Source organism: Apium graveolens, chromosome 10, assembly GCF_009905375.1.
Source record: "Apium graveolens cultivar Ventura chromosome 10, ASM990537v1, whole genome shotgun sequence".
NCBI lineage: Eukaryota > Viridiplantae > Streptophyta > Magnoliopsida > Apiales > Apiaceae > Apium > Apium graveolens.
The window spans coordinates 30,306,067-30,315,591 of record NC_133656.1 but is presented as its reverse complement, the minus strand read 5'-3'; the positions used below and the strand labels follow the sequence as shown (position 1 = coordinate 30,315,591).

The following is a 9,525-nucleotide window of genomic DNA, read 5'->3' as shown; positions in this document are numbered from 1 at the left end:
CTACGATTGATAGAAGCCAAATATCCAATACCATTCCATCTCACTCTTTATCTAACGTCTTGTCATGATCAACTCGAATAATCTGCATCTATAATTAAGAGACACAACTTTAATCGTCTAAACGATAATTACTCGAAGAACTGCGCGTCAAAACCCTACCGTCTACCCATACGATAGCTCACACATAAAGAAAACAGCTAAATACAAGACTTATGACCCACGTATACATGTAATACATATATCATGTAAACATATAACTCACGTATCACATAATTCATATCACACATGCCTTGGTTCGTGTTGAGTGGCATTTATGACACTTTATAATACTCTAATAAGCTTTGAATTGATGCCTTTATACTTAAATTGTTAAGTGTTTTGACGTGTTTTCGAGTGTTTTTGTATTTCAGGCATTATCTCGGTAATCAGGGGCATAAGATTATTTTGGTGCTCATTTGATGTCAAGGTGGTGTTGGAATAAAAGCTCGTTGAAAGCTGGCTCGAAGCTGTAAGAAAAATAAAGAAGTCGGTTTTGGCAGAAGCCCAGCGCGCCTGCGCTGATCAAACGCGCACCCGTGCCAAAGTACAGAATGTCAGCGCGACCGCGCTGATCAAGCGCGCGGCCGCGCCGTGTCGGGATGCAGAATTCTGATTCTATTCTAATTTGAATTGGGAGACTTCTATGTTGCATGGGGCTGCTATATAAACAACTCTAGGTCATTTTTAATAAGTAATCAAGCCAGAGACATATCAAGGAGAGCGTAAGAAGACCGATTTAGCATGATTCGACGAAGACAAAGAAGACCTTGTTTTTACTTGTGAACCTTTCTTTTAAGTTGTATTTGGATGCTAGTTTTCTTATTTTTAAACCATAATCTTGTTTTGTACTTGGTTTTATTTATTCGTTATAAAGACTATATTTTATATACCATGCTTTCATCGGAATCCACGTTAATGATGAGTCTGATTATAGGCTAATCGTTATCGTGGGGTTCTAGCAGAATTATTTATGGATTTCTTTAGTTGGATTGTTTGATGCCTTAGTATGTGATGATTGTATGATATCCTAGTATTGGTTGTGCGTATTCGTCTTATGAACGTCGCGAACTTATAAGATAGTGTGTTAATTCTTAATGAAGCGAAAGTGAATTTAAGGATTTAGAACTTGCCATGCTAGCATAGGTTCATGTATTCGATATGCATGATTCGTAGGTAATTTTTACCATCTTACTTTCCCTGTGTAATCAAGATAGATAACTTGTGCTTAAACCGTTATGTTGTCAAATTCTATAGAAATATAGGGTTTTAATATAATTGGTGTCTATTCGGCTTCTATCTCTTTTGTGGATATCTGGTAGTATGGTAATCGTGCAACGAAAGTTTGTGTTTATCACTTTCGTGTTGACTGATTAGTGTCATCACCATTGCATGCTAAGATTAAGAATAATAAGGATATTGAATGAAGTATTTAATGAAGTTAGAATCCCATGTTTGTCATATATATTAATTCAATCAATCTTATTCTCGTAGTTATAATTATTAGTTTAATTCTTAGTTATAAACAACCTCAATTTGTCATCATCTGAGCATTGAATAATAACCATACATTGTTGCTTAAGTGCATAAATTAATTAGTTAACCAATACAGTCTTTGTGGGAACAAACTAGAAAAGATTTTATATTACTTGTGAATTCGTATACTTGCGTGTATTATTAGCGCGTGTTTAGCGACTAACAAATTTTTGGCGCCGCTGCCAGGGACTGCAGTGTTAATTGATAGTTTATGTGCTTTCCATCAGTGGTCGTTAAAGTTCATTGAGTCGGACATTGTTACTTATCTGTTTCCTTATCTTATTTCAGGTATTCTAGCGAGGGTGTATGCATACGCGTTCGCGTACTCGTAAGAGAACACTCGATAAAGCCGAGGAAGAAGTTGTGGTAGTTCGTAAGGAAGTTTTTCAGGAAGAAAAGAAGGTAGAGGAAGAAGAGCAAGTCGAAGAACCAGTTATAGTAGCTATGAGAGATCAAGCAGAAAATCTGAAGGCTTTGATGGACTATTATCGGCCTATAAGATTAATGACATTCAGTCAAGCATCATCAGACCGGCCATCAGGCCTAACACTTTTGAGATCAAGTCAAGCACGATTCAAATGATACAGAACTCAGTTCAGTTTGGGGGTTCTCCTACTGAAGACCTCAACATGCACATCAGGGATTTCATCGAGATCTGCGACACTTTCAAATTCAATGATATGACTGAAGACGCTATCAAGCTACGTCTTTTCCCATTCTCTCTTAGGGACAAGGCTAAGTGCCGGTTACACTCTCTACCAGCAGGATCTATCACCACTTGGGAGGATCTCGCGTAAAAGTTTCTCATTAAATTCTTCCCCATGGCGAAGACTGCTGCAATCAGGAATGCTCTTACCGAGTTTGCTCAGCAAACTGAAGAATCTCTGTGTGAGGCTTGGGATCAATATAAGGAGATGCTAAGGAAGTGCCCACACCATGGCATGCCTGATTGGATGATTATTAATTGTTTCTACAATGGATTGGGTGCTACTTCTAGACCCATGCTTGATGCAGCATCAGGAGGAGCCTTGTGGGCTAAGAGCTACGATGAAGCTTATGAACTTATTGAACTGATGGTTTCTAATGAGTACCATAATCCTTCCCAGAGACTTACTTAGGGGAAATTTGCAGGAATTCTGGAGTTGGATGCAGCAACTGCTATCGCTGCCCAACTTAAGGCTTTAACGATGAAGGTGGACACTTTGGCTAATTATGGAGTTAATCAAATCGCCAGTGTCTGTGAACTTTGTGCTGGTACTCATGAGACTGATCAGTGTGCAATTTATAGTAAATCAGCTCAATTCATGAGCAACTTCCAGCGATCGCAGCAACCAGTGCCAGATCATCCCAACAACCGCAATCATCCTAATTTTAGTTGGAGCAATGCTTAGATTGTGGTTCAACAGCCTTATCAGCAATACCCAACTAAGCAGTACAATCCCCCTGGTTTTCAGCAACCACAGTATGCACCTAGATAGCAACTCCAGCTGCAACAAGCCAATGAAAAATTTGAATTAGAGGAGTTGAAGCTTATGTGCAAAAGTCAAGATGTTTCTATCAAGACCTTGGAAAACCAAATTGGGAAAATTGCCAATGCCTTGCTAAATCATCAGCCTGGTATACTACCTAGTGACGCTGAAGTGCCAGGAAAGAGGGAAGCTAAAGAACAGGTAAAGGCAATCACTTTAAGGTATGGAAAGGTTGTGAATCCCGAACAAACTCATGAGTTGACTGAAGAAGATGAGGCTGAGAAAGAAGTAGAGCAACATGATAAAGAAGTGGAACCAAGGAAGACTACTGTTGTGCACACTCCGCCTGAGGGTAATACAGGAGAGAAACAGACCTATCCTCCACCGTCTTTTCCTAAGCGGCTATAGAAGAAAAAGCTGGACAAGCAATTTGAGAAGTTTCTGGAGGTGTTCAAGAAACTTCATATCAACATACCTTTCGCCGAGGCTCTTGAGAAGATGCCTAGTTATGCAAAGTTTATGAAAGGTATTCTCTCTCGGAAGGTGAAGCTAGATGATTTACAGACAGTCTCTCTCACGGAGGAATACAATGATGTGTTGCAACAGAAGTTGCCTCCGAAGCTTAAAGATCCGGGAAGCTTCACTATTCCATGTACTATTGGAAAAGTATCTTTTGACATATGCTTATGTGACTTGGGAGCTAGCATCAATCTGATGCCCTTGTTAATCTTCAAGCAGTTCGACTCACCTGATCCCAAACCAACTTATATGACCTTACAGTTGGCCGACCGTTCTATTACATATCCGCGAGGTATTGTGGAGGATGTCTTGGTCAAGGTTGATAAACTCATCTTCCCAGCCGATTTCGTCATTCTTGATTTCGAGGAGGACAAGAAGATTCCTAAAATCTTGGAGAGACCTTTCTTGGCGACTAGCCGAACCTTGATAGATGTGTAGAAGGGTGAGCTCGCAATGCGAACTCTAGATCAGGATGTTACTTTTAATGTGTTCAATGCTATGAAATTTTCTACTGATAATGAGGAGTGCTTAAAGGTGGAGTTGGTCGATTCGGTGGTCACATCGGAACTTGATCAATTGCTAAGGTCCGAAACATTAGAGAAAGCCTTGTTGGGGAATTCAGATAGTGAAGATGATGAAGGTGATGAACACTTGCAATATTTGAATGCTTCTTCCTAGAAAAGGAAGATAGATATGCCTTTTGAATCTCTTGGAATGGAGGAATTGAATAAAGCTCCTAAACGCCTCAAGCCATCTATTGAGGAAGCTCCCACTCTTAAGCTTAAGCCTTTACCTGAGCATTTGAGGTATGTATTTTTAGGTGATGCATCTACTCTGCCTGTTATTATTTGCATCTGACCTTTTAGGTAGTGATGAGGAAAAGCTTTTGAGGATTTTGAGAGAGTTCAAATCGGCAATTGGATGGACTATAACAGATATCAAGGGAATCATCCCTTCCTATTGCATGCATAAAATTCTGCTAGAGCAAGGTAGCAAGCCTACGGTCGAGCAGCAAATAAGACTTAATCATATCATGAAGGAAGTGGTAAAGAAGGAAATTCTTAAGTGGCTAGATGCAGGGATAATCTAACCAATATCTGACAGTTCATGGGTAAGCCCGGTTCAATGTGTTCCAAAGAAAGGTGGAATTACTGTGGTAGCAAATGAGAAGAATGAGCTTATTCCTACAAGGACAGTCACGGGTGGAGAGTTTGCATGGACTACAGGAAGCTGAACAAAGCCACTAGGAAGGATCACTTCCCTTTGGCCTTCATTGATCAAATGCTCGACAGGTTGGCTGGTCATGAGTACTATTATCTTTTGGATGGCTATTCGGGTTATATTCAGATTTGTATCGCTCCAGAAGATTAGGAGAAAACTACCTTCACTTGTCCATTTGGTACTCTCGCCTTCAGACGAGTTTCTTTTGGTCTGTGTGGTGTACCAACCACATTTTGGAGATGTATGACGGCCATCTTTTCTGACATGATTGGCCAGAATGTGGAGGTATTCATGGATGATTCTCAGTCTTTGGTGATTCTTTTGATGAATTCTTGGAAAATCTTGGACATGTTCTCAAAAGGTGCGTTGAGACCAATCTAATTCTCAATTGGGAGAAATGTCACTTTATGGTGCGTCAGGGCATTATTCTCGGGCACAAGGTTTCTAGTAAAGGTCTAGAGGTGGAAAAGGCCAAGGTGGAGGTCATTGAGAATCTTCCTCCACCTATTTATGTTAAGGGAATTCACAGTTTTCTTGGTCATGCAGGTTTCTACAGGCGTTTCATCAAAGATTTCTCAAAAATTTCAAAGCCTTTATGCAGTCTGTTAGAGAAAGATGTTCCTTTCAAGTTTGATGATGAGTGCCTTCCAGTTTTTGAGACATTGAAGAAGAGTTTAATCACGGCACCGGTCATAACTGCACCTGATTGGAATGAGCCTTTTGAGATGATGTGCGATGCAAGTGACTATGTAGTTGGAGCAGTTCTTGGGCAGAGAAAGAACAACATATTTCATGTGGTCTACTATGCTAGTAAAACCTTAAATGGTGCTCAACTGAATTATACTACTACGGAGAAAGAGCTTTTAGCTATTGTCTATGGTTTTGAGAAATTTTGATCTTATCTACTTGGGTCTAAGGTGACAGTTTTCACTGATCATGCTGCAATTCGATATCTCGTCTCAAAGAAGGACTCGAAGCCTAGATTAATTAGATAGGTTCTTTTGCTCCAAGAATTTGAACTAGAGATCAAGGATAAAAAAGGAACTGAGAATCAAGTCGCTGATCATCTCTCGCGTTTTAAAAATCCTAATGCTACTTCATTGGATAAGACATTGATAAATGAGTCTTTTCCTGATGAGTAGCTGTTTGGGGTGCAAGAGGAAGAACCGTGGTTTGCAGACATTGTGAACTACCTTGTGAGTAATATCATGCCTCCCAACTTATCCTATGCTCAAAGGAAGAAGTTTCTACATGATGTGAAGTGGTATATGTGGGATGAGCCGTTTCTTTTTCGACAAAGAGCTGACCAAATCATCAGGAGATGTATTCCTTACAGCGAAACGGGGGGGATCTTGTGAGATTGCCACTCGACGGCTTATGGAGGACAATATGGTGGAGAAAAGACAGCAGCTCGTGTTCTTCAAGCAGATTTCTTTTGTTCAACCTTGTTTAAAGATGCTCATCAGTTTATTTTGAAATGTGATCAATGTCAACGTGTGGGTAATATGTCTAAGAGGGATGAGATGCCTCTTAATGTGCTTCTTGAGGTTGAGGTCTTCGATGTTTGGGGAATTGATTTCATGGGGCCATTTGTCTAATCTTGTAACAATTAGTATATCTTGTTGGAGGTTGATTACGTGTCGAAATGGGTTGAAGTTAAGGCGTTGCCAACGAACGATGCAAAAGTGGTGCTTAATTTTATTCACAAGCAGATATTCACAAGGTTTGGAACTCCAAGAGTCATAATCAGTGATGAGGGGTCGCATTTTTGCAATCGCAAGTTCACTGCTATGATGAAAATGTATAATGTGAATCATCGCATTGCCACGACTTATCATCCTCAGACAAATGGTCAAGCTGAGGTATCTAACAGAGAGATCAAACGTATTTTGGAGAAAGTGGTGTGTCCATCAAGGAAAGATTGGTCTTTAAAGCTTGATGAAGTTGTTTGGGCATATAGAACAGCATATAAGACTCCATTGGGAATGTCGCCGTACCAGTTGGTCTATGGTAAGGGATGTCATTTGCATGTGGAGCTCGAGCATAAGGCATATTGGGCTTTGAAGAAGTTGAATCTGGACTTGGAGGCGGCTGGAAAGAAGAGGATGCTTCAATTAAATGAACTCGACGAGTTTCGACTTCAAGCTTATGAAAACAACAAAATATATAAGGAGAAAGTCAAGAGTTGGCACGATCGGGGTTTAGTGCTCAAGTCATTTGTGTCGGGGCAGCAAGTTCTTTTGTTCAACTCTCGTCTCCATCTTTTTCCTAAAAAGTTGAAGTCAAGATGGTCAGGGTCGTTTATTGTCAAAACTGTGTTTCCACATGGAGCGGTGGAAATTTTTGAGAATGATCTGGGCCAAGCATTCAAGGTAAATGGTCAAAGATTGAAGCATTACTATGGTGACACGGCAAACCACGAGGTGGTTAGTGCCGTTTTATTGTCCATTTGATCTCGAGATTCTACGTCAAGCTAGCGATGTAAAAGAAGTGCTTCTTGGGAGGCAATCCAAGTATGTTGTATATTAGTAGGTAGAAGAAGCAAGAATAAAGGAGAAAAACACAAAAAAAATCAGAAAATGAAAAAAATGCAGGGCCAACTACAGAAGCTAGGTGCGCCCGCGCTGACCAAGCGCGCGACCGCGCTGTTTTTCCAGTAACCAAGCGCGCCCGCGCTGTCCTAGCGCACGCCCACACCGTTTTTCCAGAGAGTGAGCGCGCCCACGCTGTCCTAGCGCGCGGCCGCGCCGGGTCCTGTTCGAAAAAAATTTATTTCAGCACTTTAAAAGGTAATTTCGGGACTTTTACTCCAAAATCAATTTCAACCCAAAATTTACTCTTCCACATCCCATAATTCCCTCTCCTAATCAATTCCATTTTTCCCACGATTCCCATAATCAATTCCCACTTCTATTCCTTATAGAATTCAGACCTCTCCACCTATAAATACATGCACTTACACATAACTTCTCCACCAATTCACAAACTCTCAAACACAAATTCTCTCTAAACACTTAAACTTTTATTCTCTCTTCTTCAATCCCGATGGCACCCAGGAGACAAAGAACACAAGTTGGAAGCAGCACCACCGATTCTTCATCTGCAGGTGGTGTGAGGCACAGGTTTTCTACTCCTGAGGCTGAGAAGGAGTACACTAGGCTTCTCTCGAAGCCTATTGCTAAGGAGCGAGGTTTTCTGCCATCAGGGAAGGATGGTAAGTTGTTAGAGAGGATTCTCGAGATGGGCTGGGTTTCTTTTTGTGAGGCGCCCGCTGCTGTACCCATGAGTGTTGTGCGTGAGTTCTATGCAAATGTCAAGGCAGAGAAGAATGGCTTCACGGTGGTGAGGAGGTGGACTTTAGAGTACAATGTTGATGCTATCAGGGCGGTGATTGAACAGCCCGCGAGGAAGGTGGGTCAGGACACTTAGAACGATAAGACTCCGGAGGACTTTGATTTGGATCTTATCGTTGCTACTCTCTGTGTGCCTGAGACTCATTAGAAATTCAAGAGGGGCACTACTGATTAATCCATATTCCCTGCGTCATGCATGAACAGGTTTTCACGGGCTTGGAACTCATTTATTTGTGCTAACATCATGTCATCTTCGCATGTGCATGAGATTACTGTGGAGTGTGCTCGTCTGCTGTGGGGGATTCTGCAAGGTGATTACATTGACTTGGGGATGGTGATATATCAGGGGATTCTGAGATTCTTGAGGGGAGGTACTACAGGTGCTATTCTGTATGCGTCTGTTGTGACGAAGTTGTGCATGGCAGTTGGTGTTCATTGGCCAGCACATGAGCAGCTGCAGCTTCCCAGTGCTCTTATTGATAGTTCTACGCTGCAGAGCTTGCAGGAGTGGTATGGAGGGAAGCCCGATCCTAAGGGGCTTGGCTATTCATATGATCATCTGCTAGGTGGTGTGCCCATGGAGGCTGCTACTACAGGAGGTTCTCAGCACGCCCGCCGAGCAGCTTGGAGAGCTCAGTATGGAGAGGAGGCTGGTTCATCGCAGCAGCAGGAGGCAGCAGGAGCAGAGATGGGACTGGTTTGAGTTCGACGCAGTATAGGCGTCTCGTGAGGAGGATGGATGTGATGCACGACATCCATAGTCAGTTTGCACACGATCTCACCCAGGCACTTGGGACAGCTTTCAGAGCCACCGGTGTTGACATCGAGTGGTCAGTATTTGGTGAGGATTCCGTATGTCCACTTCCGAAGACGCCTGATACTCCACCCGTTAAGGGTGAGGATTCTGATTCACAGTAGGTATGCCTGATTCCTTACTATTACCTTCACTGAGGACAGTGAATATTTTAAGTTTGGGGGTAGTAGTTGAAGGAATATAGTTTGTGTGAGTCTCATATAGTTGCATATTCATGATAATTTTATTTCATATAGCTGTATATTTTGACATGTAGTTTTTTTTATTTTTATTTTTGGTAGTTTTATGATACTTTGTTCGTGTAGTTTCATGCATTTGCATTATAACATGATCCCTTACATAATTTTTCGATTGACTTGTGATATTGATGCTAGTGTAGTGATGTCGTATTTGGTAATGTTGAGTCTTATTGAATTGATTTGCATGCTAGAGACACTCGTATTTCACTAAGTCTTATAAGGTTGCTAGAGTGCTAGATCATAGTCATGGTTTGTTTGTTTGTCGAGGTTTAATCGCTTGTTTATATTTGGAATTTTGTATATTCTCTTAATAATAAAAGACATGGATATTTAAAAAT

At 41.3% G+C, this 9,525-nt stretch overlaps 1 non-coding gene across 1 annotated transcript; it reads right to left on the bottom strand.

Moving 5' to 3' along the window:
- Positions 1–2,408: 2,408 nt before the first annotated feature.
- LOC141694652 (small nucleolar RNA R71) lies at positions 2,409–2,515 on the bottom strand. Its single transcript, XR_012563940.1, has one exon. It is a non-coding gene; the product is annotated as a small nucleolar RNA R71 (small nucleolar RNA).
- Positions 2,516–9,525: the final 7,010 nt, after the last annotated feature.